At 39.3% G+C, this 18,575-nt stretch overlaps 1 protein-coding gene across 2 annotated transcripts in view; it reads right to left on the bottom strand.

The window, feature by feature from the left end:
• The window catches only part of LOC116226445 (uncharacterized), a 175,366-nt gene that overhangs the window by 12,607 nt on the left and 144,184 nt on the right, over positions 1 to 18,575 (bottom strand). The gene's annotated exons all lie outside the window — the stretch shown is intronic.

Below are 18,575 nucleotides of genomic sequence, written 5' to 3'. Positions count from 1 at the left end.
ACCTAGTTTCCTGTTTCACTCTAAAAGCATTTGCTTGGTAGCTTTTGTACCTCCTCGTGTGAGCCAGAGCTTCCATTTAAGCATTTTCATGTTAATTCTTTACACAGACTGGGCAGAACTTGAGACTCCAGCTGCAACATAGCACACAGTTTAAGCACCTCTTATCCTTTACTAGAGCTGATGATGACAAGCATTACTTTTTATACTCCCACTCAGGTGCAAGTGTTTTAACCCTTCACTTGTGCAAGACCTTTGCATAACTCATTTTTCCCATGAGATGCCATTCCTGTTTAGGCTAGGAAGGGATTGGTAAAATGTAGTTATATCCTCACAATACACCAGCATGCTTTTCCTAATCACTTCTACTTAATGCAGAAGTAGTAAGTCTTTTGGTGGTTGAGATAACAAGAACTCACCTATGAAGCCAGCTATAGGATTAGTATAGCTTAAGACAGCTGCATGAAAACCTTATCCTACTTAGTTTTCTTGTTTTGTTGTTTTTTGTGGTTTTTTTCTCCCTTTTTTTTGTTGAAAGAATAAGCTCAGATTCTTGCAAGAGATCCCCAAATCCCAAGATGCAATTTCTGTTCTCCCACTAAGGAAAACTAGAGTTTAGCTCAGTTTGCTTGTGCTCCAGTTCACACTTCCTCATCTGTTCTTAGTGAAACTGTTAATCCTGGAGAAAACTGAAGGGAGATCTTATCAATGCTTCTAAATACATAAAGGTTAGGAATCAAGTGGATGGGGCCAGGTTCTTTTCAACAGTGCCCAGTGGCAGAACAAGGTGTAATGGATACAAACTGCAACACAGGAACTTCTATCTGAACATGAAGTTAGGGAGTCACAGAGCAGTAGAACAGGTGGCCTAGAGAGACTGTGGATTCTCCTTCTTGAGGATATGAAAAACCCACTCGGATGCTTTCCTGTACAATCCACTGTAGGGAACCTGCTTTAGCTAAGGCACTGGACTACGTGAACACCAGAGGTCCCTTCCAACCCCTATGATTCTGTGATTATGAGGAATCCCATCACTAATACTGGGTACCAGTGCCACAATCCTGACATGCAGGCAGCTACTCTGAGCAACTGCCCTAGGAGATAACTGGTTTTAGGTGAGTTATGAAAGCAAGAATACACACATGCTCCGTAAGAGTCAAAGCGGCCAGTGCTCTGATGAAAGCAGCAAGGCAGCTTCTGCTGGGGTGAGCTCCCAGAAAGTGCTGGCCAGAGCAGAGACAAGCAGCTCCAAGAACAGTCACTCCACAGCTTGTGCAATGGGAAAAAAAGACTTCACCATGGAAGACAACTCCAAGTTTCTCAAACCTTTATTCCTGAGTAAATCTTTGCTTTGCCAGGGCAAAGATCTCCTTCAGGAGCTCTCTCAAAGTGATTAGCTAAGAGAACTTAACACTACTGATTTGCACAGCCCCCTGCTCCCTAAAAGTGCAGCCTGATCATCAGACATCTTAGAATGAAAAAGCATCAAAACTGACAAGTTCCACAATATGAAGCTGCATATAACGACCAAAAACCAACCTCAGGAAAGGAAGGAGCATACACCGTGACACCGAGTGGATTTAGACACCCTGGGTCTGAAGGACTGTTCAAATTCCCTCTTGCTAGCATCGTCCTAAAATATTTGGCAGGCAGATGTCTGCTGCCTTGAAACTTTCACAATGTGTTTCTGTGAAGTGATAGGTCTCTAGAGAGCTGCGGTGGCCCACATAACCTGCAGTAAGCTCCAAAAGTAAACTCTGCTGTCATCCGAAATCTCTATCATTAAGTTAATCAAAAATGTCCATTCATTTCTACAGGAATACAATGAGAGTTAATAAATCCACAGAGACAGGCTAGTCAAGAGACTGTGCATATAGGACATGTCAGAGGAACTGAAGTTCGCTATGATCTAGATTCACAAGGGCTGACAAGAAACCACAAAATGCCAGAGCAGTGTACAGTAATCCTTAAATGAAATTCGTCTTTCAGCAAAAAAACACATTAAAGATGTTAATTCAATGATAAAAGAGGCAGGCCAGAACAGGTTCAAATACTGAATATTTCACAACATAACTTAATTAAAGCAGGAGCGTGAGGCTGTTAATCGCTTTATAATAGTTCAGCTTGAAATGAGGTTTGTTGTGAATGCTCTTATAGTTTATTTGCTTATAATGTTTATCTCAAAAAGTTACATAGCCTTAATGCAAACATACAGTTTTCACTGGTCTATTGCATTGGTTTCTTTCATTCCTCCTGTCTTTGTGCAAGCATGCAAAAGAAAGAATTGGGAAGAAGGGTCATAAATTTAGGTCAGATCAGATGATTTAGTAAGTCTCGTGTGGGTTGAAGTCTTATTAATAATTTTAATACATTTTTCCTTGACAACAATGATTTCAATCACTACTTTAACGTACAGTGTGACGTAAAAACATGAAGACTTTTAAAGGAATGGAACACGCACCTCACACAAAGGTTAATTATATCACCTTTTGGGAGTTACAATGCATAGCCAAAATGTATTTGTAGATATAAATACAAACGCATTTTGTTCTATCGTGCTGTACCAAGTGTATAGAAATAACATGACTGAAGTAGGACACACTAACATATTAATTAGCAATCCATTAATAAATGTATGCTTACATCGCATGTAATACATCACATGTGATAGACAACAAATTCGTATTAATATAGCCAAGGTCACAGTGCAGAAAATGTCATGCAAGAGCGATAAAGTTACAGAGGTTTTCTATTGTCCGACAGCTATTGAAAAAAGAAAAAAAAGAAAAAAGAATTCCTCAGATTTACTGACCTCCAGTAAGAATGTGAGGAACGCTGACTTTCAGTGTCTTAAAAAAGACTTTATCATTAAAAAAATTCTTAAGAATTTGAGAGATACATGTAGCTCTGTGTGTTGAAACACTATTACAATTGGTACCGATTCTAAACTGCTTCCAGTATTATTATTATTAACAATATAATGTGAATCAGTTCCAGCTTCGTGCATTGCAAAATGTGTGAAAAATGTTTGAAAGCAGCATTCAAAGAAAAGGCATAAAATGAACAATACAAACCAAACCAACCAGCTGAGAATGGGCAGAACTGCAAGCTCGGCGTGACAAACAATTAGCAAAAGTTAAAAGCTGCTAACTTTAAGAAAAAGAGCAAAAGTGATGAAATTATGGGGGGGAGGGGGAGGAACATCAAAAGTTGAGGATGCTGTATTCACTTTAAATAACTTCTATAAACATGGTAAGAGCATTTTCTGTGGTAAAGGTTGTAAATACAGGAATTATTGTCCTGGAGGCAATCTTTGTTAGACCAGTGCAGATCTACAACTGAAAAAACAAAAGCTGGCTACCATTAGCCTTCGAGGGAAGCTCAGCAACCTTAAGCACTGCAAACTCCATTGCTGACTTCTGCTAAAAACCTCTAAACTGTGGGAAAAATGCAACTATTTTATATACACGTTTATATGCAGATGCCTAAAAACCACCATCGGTGCCTCTGAACTTTACATTGAATTGGTTGTACCAGCAAAAAAAATCCCAAGCCATCCCAGGAAGGATGAGGGACTTAAAGTGAACATGAACACTGTTCAAATAAATTCCCCAAACGGATAAAGCACCAAGTAGAAAGGAATGAACAAATGGAGTTATTACAACTGCCAAAAAGGATATCATCACGAAGAAGTCATGACCAGTTCCACTAGTTCCCTCTAGATTTAATCCTTATACGTACAGATAAATGTATGTGTGTGTTTGTACGCTAATAGGTACACAGCGTATTTTAGTGTGGCAACAGCGTGTGCTCTCACGCCTGGGACTACAGTGAAGTGTGCAAATGTGTTGGGTTAATGAAGGTCTTTAGTCTCCTGCTGGCAAAGGGCTGATGCCAGGCATGTGTGCATTGCTAGCAGCCTGTCCTTTACCCTTCCGCCTACGGAGCCTTCGAAGCAAGTGCGGTGCGATATCCCCACCTACGACTGTCTGTAGTAACTCTGCAGATAGATAACTTGTTTCTAAACCTTTCTATTTATGAACATAATGGACCAACATAATGGACCAATAGTATCTGGGAATTGTTTATTTCAGTCAAATTATGAATGCCTGAAGCATTGCCGTTAACAGTCTTCCCTGATTTATTTAATAAACTGACATGGGCAGACTGAATGATGAAAATAACCATATACAGAGAATAACCTCTTTGTAAATGACTGAGGAGAAATCGTGGAATAGATTTATGGCAAGCTGCTTAGCATTATAACACTAGAAAAGAGCAGAGGAATTTTTCTGTTGTTGTTTTTGAACTGTGATAGTGTCACATTTCTGGACACGTCCAAATGAACAGCAATGCAGATCTTTTCCAGGGGACAGTTTTGATCTCCTGTGTTGAGATATCACAAAGAACATTCACATATTTTTTAGCCACTGTGCACCCATTGCTCATGCAGTCCGCTGCTCACCATCCCATTGTTTCAGATGTAAATCACATCATTTAAAGTCTCCACATTTGAGCCATCTACAAAAAGTACACAAATGCATAAACAGATCCGTTCAAACAGCAATAAATTTGGGGGAAAAAAAAATGTAATCTCAAGTATTAAGTCAAGGAAAACTGATACTCAATTCAGCAAAAGCTTTGTCTGAGCAAAGGATGAGTGAAAATTAAGGGCCACAGCTTTCTTGCATTTCCTCGCATATAGCAGTGCCTTTGTCCATTGATTTGCCCTAAGGAAAGGGGATAAAATACATTCCCTTACTATTCTATAGAATCCTGCTGTATTCCAAGCCCAGAATGGGTTTGGTTCAGATGGATAAGAGAAATCTCTCTCCACGCCTCATTTCCCAAATTTATAAGGGATGCTGGAATGAGTTACTTAAGAAAGCATCTTCAGTAACTTCAGACAGACAGGATTTTATATATATGAGTGTTTAGGAAAAGCTATTTTCCTGATGGAAGTCAAGATTTTAATGCATACAAGGGCATATCTGTGTAAACAAGGGTGCCTGTTATTCATTATCTGCTCATCAACATTTGTTATTCATTACTCATCTGTTTACAAATGTAATGCAGTCAGAAAGCAGAAAAAAATACTATATGACTTTGGTGACCAAACATACACCAGAAACAACAAATAGTAGATAGACTGACATTACAGTTCATCTTATGGGATAAAATTTCCCCAGAGAAGACATTCTGCAAAAAATTTGTGAAACAAAGACCTCACCCTGACAGATCTGTAGAAATACAATGTGGCTCACAAAGAATCTGTAAACAAAAAACAAAGGAGCTGAGTTTGTCAATTAACATATTTGCAACGAACATTTTATGTTCAACCTTTATTGTTTGGGACAGATTAAACTCAGAGTAAGATACTTAAAATAAAAAAGCCTGCATTCACAGATTTCACTCACCATATCCAGCATAATGTGCAAGACAACGTGGGTCTGGGTATGAGAATTCTTTAAGAAACCTGTGACTTATTTCAGATGGACTGATCTGGTTCTGACAGCTGAAAAACATGGGCAGCAAATCAGCTGAGAATTTATGATGTAAATACATAGTACAGCTTGCATCTTCTCCAGCTTCAGGAAATGTCCTCCTGTGAAGGCAGCAGGATTGGACGTCCTTGCATAAATCAGGCTGAGCACAGTGAGAAGCTGTGCAGGGCAAATTTTGTTGGATTCCTAATCAAATCCAGATTTTAAACTTTTTTTTAATACTTTCCTAACAGTAGCAAAATTGTTAGGAATTTTTCTAATTTTCTAAGCTTTTTCTAAGAATCAAAACAATTTTCCTAATTTGCCTTCTCAGACCCAGCTCTCTAAGTAGATGGAAGCAGACTAAGAAGAGGGTGAAAGCAGGAAGCAAACTTCAACACATTTGGTAAAACATAAATGCTAATCCATGAGAGGTGATTGCCTCCCGCTTAGAAATTCAGTCTTTTTTTTCCTGATCTTTAAGTAATTCTAATGAGTTGTACTGACTACAGGAACGCGGATATTAATTATTAGCAAACAGAGAAATTCAGAGACATCCAGAGACTCTTGCTCCCTCTGTGACCCCATTGTTCTAGCTGCTGTACAAACAGGTAGAAATGGGCTGCCCCGGGAACAAGGAGATAACAACTACGGTAAGATCAAAGCAGTAGTTGTACTAGTGCACTTGTATGGCTATTTTCTTAACTGTCCCAAACTAATCTTATCTGTTTTTCAACATAATCACCAGTAATTAACTGTTTTCTTGCAGACATCACTACAGAGGTAACTCATGGAGAGAAAACTGGAGGAAAACAATTTTGCAACCATGTTCCAGACAGCAAGGACAGTACAGTGTAACGGCCTGGAGTATTTATGTAAGAATTTGATGGGTCACTGTAGTAAAATAAATGCTAGTTTCATTGTAGAAAAGAAGGGGGAAAAGATCATGAAAAAGAGAGAAAGTTCAGTTAAAGGAAGGAACTCGGTCTTCCTTTGCAGTCAAAACTGGCAATCCCCTCTCACTCCAACTCATCCTCAATCCAAGACTCTTTTCTTCTGCCATCATAAGGCCAGAAAACCAGCTGCAAGCCAAACCTACTCCAGAAGTACCTCAGTTGCAAAAGCATTTTCTTATTGAGAGCTTACTCCATCTTCCTGCACTGGGGTTTTATATTTTAGATATTGCAAACATTGTAATTGCTTTTCTGGAAATGCAGAAACCCACTGTAACAAGCAGATAAAGGGTCAAAGGTTCAGGGCAGTTTGCATAAGCCTTCAACAGGGTATGCAAACCAGTTGGGTCTGCAAAACTTGTCAGAAAACTTGAAAGATCAGGTTGTCTCCTGGGGCTCTCCGAGCATACCAAGAGCCTCTAAGCAATGTCTTCTTCCCTGCTCAAGTTAAGAAACCAGATAGCAAAAATTCTTCTGACAATAATATTTCCCACGTGTAGCACAGTCACAAGTATTTAAAAAAAAAAACAGCCTCCTTTGTGGTATCTCAGCAGTTCTGCCTTAATTTAAGCAGGACTCATGAAATACATACAAAAAAGTTGTTACTAAAAAAAAACCTAAACAGACTGCTTGGAACTCTAACCAATGATTTATGGTTCAAGTCTTGGGCAAATGTGTGGTGTGATTTTATGTTTGGAAGAAAGATTTAGTTCACATTTGATTTCACCTCAACTGGTTTCCCCATCCTGAATCAAAAGTAACCGTGTAACATATCCAGAAACAATTGTGTTATAGTATTAAATTTGATGTGCTTGGTTTGGAGAAAAACGGTTTAGTGCACTGTGACCAACTGTCTGTTATAATGAATCTTATTATTAAAGGAGATCATTTTTATATCCTTATTTTTCTGTCCTTGGAAGATAGCAGAGTTCAGCATCCGATAAACATGTACGTTGCATTTTCCTTTTTACACAGGACAGATTTCAACTTCTGAACCAGCAGTCAAAGATTCCCCCAGCTGCTGGGGGAAAAAGTAAGTATTTATGAAGAAAGGCATAATAAGATCAGAGGGAAGCCTGTCATAAAAATGCACATTGCATAATACATGATGGATCAGTTCTATTATTTAACTTTTGCATAGATATAACAATACAGAGATATGCTAACCATCATAGTCAGCATTAATTTACAGTGGGAAAAATAATTAGAATCTCACTTTTTCTGAAGAATGGAGTGAAAATGTAAACAATGCTTCCCTCCAGGCAAGTGCTTTATCAAGTTGACAGGTGCATTTGAATTTCCATGGGTGGGGGACATAATAGGTTATTTATGTGTCATTTTAATAGAAAGGCCCAACCATCAAGATGGACAGGAGACTTTATCAGTACTGCTGTTTGCAACTAATCCACCAATTTAATACCCCATGAAAATACCTGCAACAAAACCTGAACATTTTTCTTTTCCACTCCATTATAGGCAAATCAATGTGGGTGCTATTCATTTCAACTCTTTGGCTCAGCAGGTGCCCACCACACAGAGCTCCTCACAACAGAGGTGCATTGGCATAGCTGCATAAACATACAGGCATTGATGTCTGATGCAATCAATGAATCCAAGGCAGGATCGCACGGACCTCTAATTCACCCTCAAACATCAATAAGACAGTGGGAAAAAAAAAAGCTTGTTGCTTTGTTTTGGAGAGGAACGAGATAGCAACCTACAGAGTCATGGCACGGGCCCTTGCTGGAAGTTCCTCTCAGTCAACACATCTGTACAGTCTGCTTTACTTTCCTCTCATAGCCTGAAGCTTCCTACAGCAACTAAAATGTACACTCCATATTAGTTGTTGCAAGGGCCAAAGTCATGGGCATCTTGCACTTAATGCAGTGTTTTCTGTCTGCACTACAGCAGTGTTTCCATGTCACAGCTGTGGGCTCAGACCAGGTTTGTGCTTGGTGCCCTGACAGCCTGGTGCCCTCAGTGCAGAACAAATGACAGCGTGGTACCACAATTGCTGTACAAACAAGGCCTGATCCTGCCAGACCCCTCAAGAGCCAGGCACTTCAGTGACAGATTTGTCTTCAAAAATTTCATTTTTGGTCAAAGTTACCAAATTCACTGTCACATTAGAGTGTTTCTTTTCCTGTGTGGATGTAACATACATACCTACACAAACATATGCGTATAATATTATTGTTAATAATTGTAAAAAAAAAATCTTAATTATTATTCTGGTGATACTAGCAACCAGCGGCACACTTGATTTTTAAAATTGAAAAAACATCCAGCACAACTTTTTAAAGTTTTCAATTATTCCAAGTGTATTTCAATTAAACACTCTCTAATCTGCACAAAGACTTGGTAGTGGGTTAGCCACAAGGCAGGAAAACGGCATGCTGCTTCCATATGTAATATCTCTATTTACACAGATTTGCCATGAACAAGGTGATGAAATGCATACTTAACTCACACCCTTTCATGCATTAGCTGTATTTAATGCAGTTATTTCCAGTCCTGTGTTGGATAAGAGGTCCATTGACTCATCTGACCTAAAGTAAATTTGGTAACCACAATATAATTTTTCCTCCCTCCTTCGTATTTTCCCTCTGTACCAGGACATGTAGTTGAACCTCAGACCCAAAATAAAGAAGGACTTCTGATTCAAGATTTGAGGGTTTGCCTGTTGCACACACCTGTCCTCTGTGTATGTGAACAAGTGATAAGATATTTGCAACATGCAAGCATTCCACTTCTACAGATACTCACTACAGCATCAGCTTGTAGGAAAACTTTTCAACAACCCATAACTGCAGTTTGAAAACACAGCAGCTGATTAAGGTTGCTACTGTAGCAACCTTGTACAAGCCCTGTCTTGTGGGAGTCATTCAGGAGCCAGGCTACAGACCAGATGAAATTCCCTGGACCAAGAGAAGGGAGCCCTAGAAAGGATACCATCAACTGGCATCTCTTGATGATTCACAAACAGCTCATAGACCATGGAGGGATAGTCTCACTTTATTATGTGAAAGCACCTTACAGATCACCCATATGTCACCATGAGAAGTCCGTCAGGAGCTATGAACAGTAAAGCATGAGAAAGAAACCCAAAGAAATTCCTTTGCCTGGTCTTTAATTAATCTACTAAGCAGCAACTCGGTCTATGCAGAAGACAACAATAGCAAAGACACCATGACAGGATGTTGGGTTGGCAACATGAACAAAACTGGAAGTCTAAATTTTAACAGAGTTTTATACCAGCGTCTATTCTTTGCTCCTTTGGATCATGACTCTTTCCACAAGCCATGTAAGGAATGTGAGCAGCATGTCAGCACACCATCCTCATTACATCAGACAGCAGATACTGAAAAGCAAGATGACTCTTTACTCCCTAATGATATTGATGCAATTTTAATAGCTTAATAGGTGATGGGTTCCTTCTCTACTCAGAACTAATAAGAGGTATTTTCTTTCTACTGCATTTTTATTATGTGGTGAAGACATTAAAAAAATAGAAAAATATTTTGACCTGAGTGAACGTTCATCCAGATTATGCTAAATGGAAGAATAATTTTAAATGATAGCACCTGTAATGGAGATGTTTCTATTCAAAGGGGCAAGCTATCAACAACACAGCTCTAAAATATAGGCAAATTTTCTTTTCAGCTCTAGGTAAACATTAATCCTCTTGCACTGGGAGTTATATCATTATATAAACTCTGCTAAAATGTACACTCTATATTAGTTTAGATAGTGCACCAAATCAATTCCATAATTCATTAAAAACTATTCAGTTTTTTTGCTTTGTGGGTCTGTTTGGTGTTTTGATGCTGGTGCAGCTTCTCTGATGGAACTGCACTGATGTAAAATTAGAGTAAGTGAAAGCAGCACAGAAATGAATCATACTTGTAACTAGAACATTTCCCCAGGTTAGCAAACAACAATCAGAAGAATGCTAAGCACAGAAAAAACACCAACACCATTTTAGTGCTCAAGAAGAAAAGGTACAAGTGTATCCACAAACACTTTAATGCCTTCTTAAGTCACCAAAAACTTAGCCAATACTTTCCATAGACTGCAAGAAACAAAGAAAAAAGCTGATTTCTGTATGCTGATTGCCTAAACTCGATCCAGCTGACAGCCCCAGCTTTTTGATATATGTGAAAGAATGAGCTCCCAACCAGAAGGAACATTCTGTACCATTTCTCAGCACTTTGCTGGTTCCTTTTCTCATTATGTGTCTTATGGGGATGGTCAAACCCATGCAAATAAAATCCAAAAACACCCAGCTCACATCTACAATTTCAAGCGCTTTCTGATGGTTTGGTTTTAAAGATGCACTAGCCCATTTATGGAAGTAGTGCCAAAAGACTGTTGACTTCAAAAGCCATAACACAGACAGAATGGGAACGCTTCAGTGTTTTTGCAGTGTTAAAATATATCATGAGGTAAATAATTGATAAAAAAAAATATTTAGAGATCTCTCTTGGGTAGTAAAGTGAGGAAGTAACACTTATGAATCCTTGACCGTTCACATAAAGGACACCCTTTCCACAGTTACAGGAGGACCAGTAATCTTTCTCAGCTCCTCCTCTTATTCAATCTGTTTCCAGCTGACTGTACCATGTATTTCTAGTTAGCATTAAGAATTAAAGATCAGGCTACAATAGTAAGGTGCATACTCTATGAAAATTATATAAAGGAATGTTATATAATCAAATAATATTAAGATGTTATAATAATGAAATAAGCAAGAGAGTTAGGCACAGCGAGACAAAGAGAATAAATAGGACGCTTACCCGTGTCATGGGCTCGCTCAGGAAAGACCAGTGGAGTGGATCTTCTGAAGAGATAGAGATCCTTCCCCACTGGTAGTCAGCTCTTAAATGGGTCTAGGAGAGGTGCAGCCAGGCTCCACCCCTTCCTGCAGCACAGGTGAATTGCTTTCACCTGTGCTCCCAGGGCTGACTCATTGCTTGCCTCAAGTGACTAATCAGAGGTTCAGGCCGTGACTCAGCAGTTCCCATTCATAAGGAATCACTAATTAAGAGTGTAATTCTGTCTGCCCAGGCTATTTGTTCTCTTAAAGCAGGAACAGTGCTAGGTGCAAGGAAAGCAGGTGGGTGCCAGTTAGATCAAGAGATGTTTTTCTTCTCTATTTCATCCGCAGCACAGCCCAACAAGCCAGGCTGACAGCTGCTGCTGCAGACAACAAGAGCAGAGATGCTCGATCCAGAAGCAGAAACTGCCCAGGATAGAGCCTATTCCTATGGCAGCACCATCCCATTTTACTTCTGCCGCAAAGAAATCCCAACTTCAACACACATGGACATGGATTGATGATAGAGTCTTTTACACAAGACGTGGTTGAAAGCAATCCAGTTACTATTGTGTCCCATTTGGTCCCTGGGAACTGATGCTACCTGGAAACTTACAGTGTGATGTAATCATCTCTACAATCCCATTTTCATTTCAAGGGATAGCATTAGTATTTGTGAAATAAATGGTCTCTCCAACTTCCAGCACAACTGGCTTTATATGTACAATAATTCATTGAAATAGAATGTCTGGAAATACTACTTTAATCTTCTGTGCTTCAAAATGTTACAGCTCTATTTTCTAAAAAGCCAACCTTGCTATGCTTGTACTTTTTTTACATCTTGTTTGGACCCCGCATATATAGTCTGGGTGTAATATATAACTCTATATTGATCCACTTGTCTACCTATGACTTTCAAGGACAGTGCTATCTATTTCTGTTCAAAGCTTTCACCAAAATCTTCTGTTTCTAATACTCAGACACGCAACATAAGAAAAATGTTTGCAAAAGTCCCCAGGCAGACAGTGTCCTAGGGGGAAATAACTTGGTAAGTTCTGGTGCACCAAGCTGCTTAATGTCTTCCCATTCCCATTGGTGATTTGGGAATTTGGAGTGTAGCTGCTAGTAGAGCCTCTCATTATTTTGGAAGAAAAAATGAAAGAGGCACTGAGCATCATTACAGCACAGCAGAGACATTTGGTCTCAAGCAGAAAGAAAGGCTTGCAGTGGGTTGACACATCAAAGATGACAAATAAGGGACTACTCCCAATCTAAGAGCAACATTATATGTATAAGGAGAATGGTAGCTGAACCACGAAACTACAAGAAAGATCATAGAAACATAAAATTATGGAATCATAAAGGTTGAAAGATACATGAACTTGAAGTTTTTGAGATTGCTATCTTAAACATTTAAGCTTATTATGTCCAATACCTGATAGAAAGAAAAAAAAAAATCACATTTCTTTCATGGCTAACTTAGAAGCTGCATTAAGCTCAATTTCTGTACTGGTTATAAATTAAAAAAAAAAAAGAAAAAGAAAAAAAAAGAAAGAAAGAAAGAAAGAAAAAAAAAGGCATGCTGTAAATTTACTACAAATTCAGTGGAGAGTTTAGACACCATATGATGCTCAACTATCTATCAAATTGCTTGATCTTTCTTTCTTGTTCAGGTAAGGGTATGAAAAGTAGCAAAGAATAAGGAAAAACCCATTAAACTGGTACATTCTGGCATGTCTAAATCAACTACTCTGATTTAGAAACCAAGGCAAATAAACAACATTACAACAGTGTTTCCAAAAAGTTATGTTTGCAATTTAAAATACCCATAGGGCAGATCCGACTTACATGACCAACACTTAATGTATAGTACGTGATAAGATGACGCGTGCAGTTTTGAAACTTGGCAGTAATTCAGAAAAAGGATACTTTACTGGCCATTAACAATTTTGGAGAGATGTATTCATGTTTATATCTGCAGTTGAGTTCTTGAGTGATTATAGTTATAAAAGTGTATTCTCATGTAAACCTAGGACACCAAAAACTGCACTGCAAAATGAAACTGTAAGGACTAAACAAATGAGTTCTCTTTTTACTTGTGCTAACATCACACCAAATGTACATCCTGAGTTTGCTTTCTGTTGATAAATGCAAATGAATAGAAACTGCCACAGATCTACAGGGGTGCAAACGATACAAGAATTGAGATTTCAGTTTTGTCAAGGCCCTTGAGGGGTCTGAGTGTGTGAGTGGGAGCAGCAGGGGGATAAGCAGCATGACCATTAGGCTGAAATATCTTAGCATGCTTTAATGTGTCTAAATAATCTCATACAGAGAAATCAAACCAAAAAGGCAGGCAACAATAAGCAATTATACTTTCAGCTTTCTGCTGGTGAGGTTTAAATAATACATTAAAATTTGGGGTTGTTAGGTTTTATGCTTTTGTCTGAGGAGGACTTTTTTAGACACGTGTGTGTACTTTCCAAAAGAGCTGGCACTGTCCTGCAGCTGTTTGATATTAGATGCAAGACCTACCAGCCCTCAAACCTCACATTAGAAACAGACCTTTGGCCAAGTTGTGTCTTCATTTAGACCTTGGCAACCCTGCTTACATCAGTGGGGGTAATTTGACCTCTCATTTGAATAATGTAGTCCAGTGATATGGTTCTGGTTTGGATTTTCTATGATCGTTCCAGCTGAAAAGCAACAACTCCCTGGATTGTGTGTGAGATGAAAATGCCTTCCAGAGGTAGCAGACATGGGAATCATGTCTGATCTGGCCAACTGTGTGGCAGGGACAAGTGACAGCATTGTGCCATTCCAGCCATAAAAATATCTGCTCCATGCCTCTCCTGATAACTTTGCACTGAGAGGATCAGAAAAGATAAGTGCATGATGGTAAGGCAGCAGGAATTCTTGGAGCAATGAGCTTCCTGGCACAGACAAGTTATGTGTGCATCCTTAGGAATAATAAGTGTCCCTTCCCTCCCTTCCTCTCTCCTCTCTCTCTCTCCAGCCACAGTGAAGTTCTGAAGTGAGCAAAATTCAGCACAGATTGGAGAAGAAAACTTCCAGTTGAAAGAACTACATTACAATAGGATTAGCTTGAACATAAACATGCTTTAGTAATCCACTTAAGGCATATATTAGTTGGCTGAATTGTTATTACTCTGAATTTAGGGAGTTTACAAAAATGGTTGGTTACGCACTGAGTATCTGAAACAAATTTTACTCACTTACAAAAAGAAAAGAAAGTATTAGAGCCTCTCAGGAAATAAGTAAAAGCCTATGACCTATGGTAACTTTCATCCTCATTTGCTTAATGCAGTTATGAAAAACAAAATTAGCATGAGGTTGAAAATGTGAAAAAATACTGTGAGCGCTGTTTATTTGTGTTGGTTTGTTTGTTTTATAAAATGTCTTCTTGCCCAATTGCAGTGATAATGATTCTCAAAAAAGCTTGGGCTGGAAATCTGAATCCTAAGCTTTTAAGTCAGAGTCTTTGCCTGGCTACACATCAACCAAAAAATGGAACAACAAACTCCAGTCATGATGATGCCACATCACCACAAAAACAGAATGAATGTATTTGAACTGCAGCATCTTTGCCTCATTCAAGAATTTCCATTAGGTTTTGTTTAAACTGTACAACCTTCTTTGTACAGCACGCAGAAAAGAAAGAGGCTTTCTTTTCTGAAAATAAGGAAAAACAAAACAAAACAAACTTTTAAAGCCAAAACATTTAGCTTAATCCATCTTTAAATCCTATTACACATTCAACAAATGACAATAGTAACCCTTAGTGGTCAGAAATGAAGCAGTACAGTGCAGAACAAGCAGTGTCTCCTCATGGTTAGGGCACCGTCAGGTTTGAAAATCACAGATTCCTTTCTTTGTGCACTCAGGCATTTACACACCAATCTGGCATATGATTATACCCATGGCAAAGTGTTGCCGAGATGCCAGAATAACATAAATGAGAGTCAGACCCCAGACGTATAAAACAGACACAGTTACTTGCACCATCACCAGCACAAAAGCAAACAAGTTTGAGGAGGATTTCTTTGGTAAATTCGTTGCATTTATTTTTGTGGCGTTTTGCATTCATTTTGGACAATGAAACAGAAACATACAGGCATTTCTATTAAATAAAAACAAATTAAGTTATGACTTGCATTTAATTGCATACCCTCTCCAGTGCCTCAGTGTGGCACTGCAGCGGGCACTGCAGAAGCATGTTATACTCACACAAGGATGCTGCTATTGTCATTTGGTTTTGAAGCTTTTTGTTTGTTGTTTGTCATTGCTGTTGATCCTTTCCCTCCCTTCTCTGACCCCTCAAAATCTCATTCTGTTTGTGCTACTTTTCATCACAAATATACATCGGAGCGATCCGATGGGTTGATTCCAAGTATTTAACAAGGCATACAGAGAGATTAACACCAATGAGACACTGCAATAAATGTAAAAATTTCCCCCATATTATTTAAAGGCTGATTATAACTCTTCAGGCTGGATGCATAACATGAGTGACAAGAATCCTGCTACACATGCCCGCGTTTCTGAGTGTAAATGTGGTAAGAGGAAATTGCGGGTAAAGGCTCCAAAACAGTCATAATGCGCTGTGATTTCATTCTCACTCACACACATGTGTTTATACTTCTACTTGTAAAAACCCAACAAGAAAATATTTTGAATATTTTACTATTCCTGGGCCTCCTTTGCTTTTAGTCACACAGTGTAACATCCAACTGCATGCCTCGAGACGTTTTGCAAGAGCCTCCATGGCAAGGAAGCCACAAAGCATGGCCTGTGCAGATTCCAGCCACCTTGACACAGCTAAGGGCCTGCATGGCAGGAAGTGACCATTTCAACCTGCTGACAAGCTTTTTAGTAAACTTTCAGCAGTTCTGCTCTCCCCACACTGGTTAATGCACTGTCTTGCTCTCAGTTAGTGGCCAGTTTAAAGCCTCTTCCTAGCAGCAATTCCCAGATCTGCAGAGGGGATTTTTTTTTTAAGTGCTTGTTCCAGCTGCATGAGCCTCCACACTCCCATTTTTGGGGGGGAATTTCTGTTCTTCCCTCTTAGATACCCAGATGTAACCAGTAAAGATGACTCATGAGTACTCATGGTGCTTCTTTTTCATGAGCACAACCCCGTACCTGCACCACAAAAGGTGCATCAGCCATTGGTACGTCTCTGGACCTTTTCCCATCTCAAAAGATCTTTTTCTCTGTCACTGGGACAAGCAGTGATATTTTGAGGACACTAGACAGACATTTTCAAACAGAGGACAATGCCAGCAGCAAGCAGCATAAGACCACCCCATAGAGGAAGGCCTTAAGGCTGTATGTAACGATGCTGCTTTAAATGTAGTGCTGCTGTTTGAACAGAAGAAAGAACCAGCAAGGTCTGCTGCATGCTCCAGGCTGCAGCTGGGGTATCTGAAAGAGGTTCTGCAGTTGTCAGCCTATAGAAACACTTGATGAATTTTGCAGGGCTCTCCATAGGTTATATTAGAGTCGTATCTACCTGCAAAGTCAAAGGCACTCACTCTTATGAGGGTCCGCATAAACACAGTGCGACTTGAATGTGAGGTGGGATAACATTTTTTATTGAGGAAAGATCCCCATCTGTTTCAAACACTAATAGTTATATGAACCACCTCAAAAGCCACTTTGAAAGACACTAGCTCTCAAACAGCAAATCAGCTAACATTTTCCAAGCTGTTGTTCAAGCTGCAGTACACATTGCTTCCAACAATGCCATTTATAAAGGAGTAATGAAAGGAACTACTCTATAAACCTTTCCTTAACAGCAGGAGGTCTAAAGCTCCCAGGTTCACAAGCCTTTAGTTTATTTGAAGCCCATCAGACTTCAGCAAAGAGGAAATAATCAAGAGAAAGAGTAGAGTAATCCTAAAAAAAAAAAAAAAGCTTAACGAGACATTATCAAGTATGTTTTTTTCTCTATCTATTTTGACTTTGAAAGAGACAGAAAACAGCTTTCTATCTATACTGTGTTATTTCCTACTTGTTAAATAGAAATGCAAAACCCAAATGTGCTCAATAAAGCTAAAACAAGAATCCTTCTTTGTGAGCTAGTGAAGTAAGGATCCATTGGCAGGCTTGCTCTCTCAGGCAAGACCTGTTAGTACAAAAGGGAGGTTATCTGAGAAAAAGTCTAAACTGCAAGTCCTAAGTGGGTAATCTCAGCTGCAAAAGAAAACAAAGCTGAAAAGGTTTTTATGCCATGATGGAGTTCAAGCTCCAGGCCTGTAGGCTAGCACTACATGGAGTGCTTCTGATGGGATAATTTTCTATGCAAAAAGGCTGATTTGTCAAAGAATTACTCCTGTCATGGCCAATGTGCCAATTTCAATGGCCGTTCATCTGACAGGAGCCACAGAACTTTCTGAGATGTTTTAACTGGCCAGCTGCTATTTCCTGTTTTTAAACAACCCTTGCTGATGACTCTGCCCAGGCAAATGGCACAGAACGCCGAATGGGATGCTGTGGCTTGGGGAAGATCAGCTCTTCAAGGTGCCCTTTCCATTCTCATCTCTCATTCTGGGGACATTTGGTCCTCATACCTTAGTATAGCACAATTTTTTTTTAACATGCTGATATTTCTGTCACTGCATAAATGATGCACACTTGGGGCCATACTCAAGGAGGCTGATGTGTAAATAAGGCCCCTAGCCAATGGAGGAAGATAAACACATCAGAAGATCCCAGAGCGGTTAGGCACAGAGAGAGGTATCCAAAGGCAGCAGGAGGCTCTAGGATTCTCGTGGGCAGCATATTGTCTGAATTGTTCTCATTAGCACCAAGATGTGATCAGGCACAAAGTTTGGCCTCATCTTCATCCAGAGCGTGCCAAAGATAGAAGCTGGTCTCCTTTTCTCTTGGTCATCTCGCTATACCCCCATGAAAAGTTCAGGATTTTATTTCAGAAATGTTGATTATTAAAATTAGTTCTATTTTGGACAGAACTGAGAAAGTTTTGAAACAGTATGCCCATGAAACCTTTTGTACTTATAGGTTACCTGAATGGCATAATTATCCCATTCTGACCACCTGACCTGCCAGATTTCCCATTAATATTAATGCTCATATCCTTGTACATATAATTCCCAATTAACTGTTTAGGGTAATATTTTGCAGGATGAAAAGCACAGCTTTCAAAATACATGAAAAATCCAGAGGATGTGACCACATTTCACAGGTCAGTGGTTGGGATAGTAGGAGCTGCTGAAGGGGAGCAGAAGGAACACACTCGCTCAGGGGCATTTTAGCACTCTTGTGATACGATACCCATATTCA

The sequence above is a fragment of the Phasianus colchicus genome, chromosome 3 (genome assembly GCF_987193195.1).
Source record: "Phasianus colchicus chromosome 3, bPhaCol1.hap1.1, whole genome shotgun sequence".
Lineage (NCBI taxonomy): Eukaryota > Metazoa > Chordata > Aves > Galliformes > Phasianidae > Phasianus > Phasianus colchicus.
The sequence above is the reverse complement of the archived record's forward strand: the minus strand, read 5'-3'. Positions and strand labels throughout refer to the sequence as shown.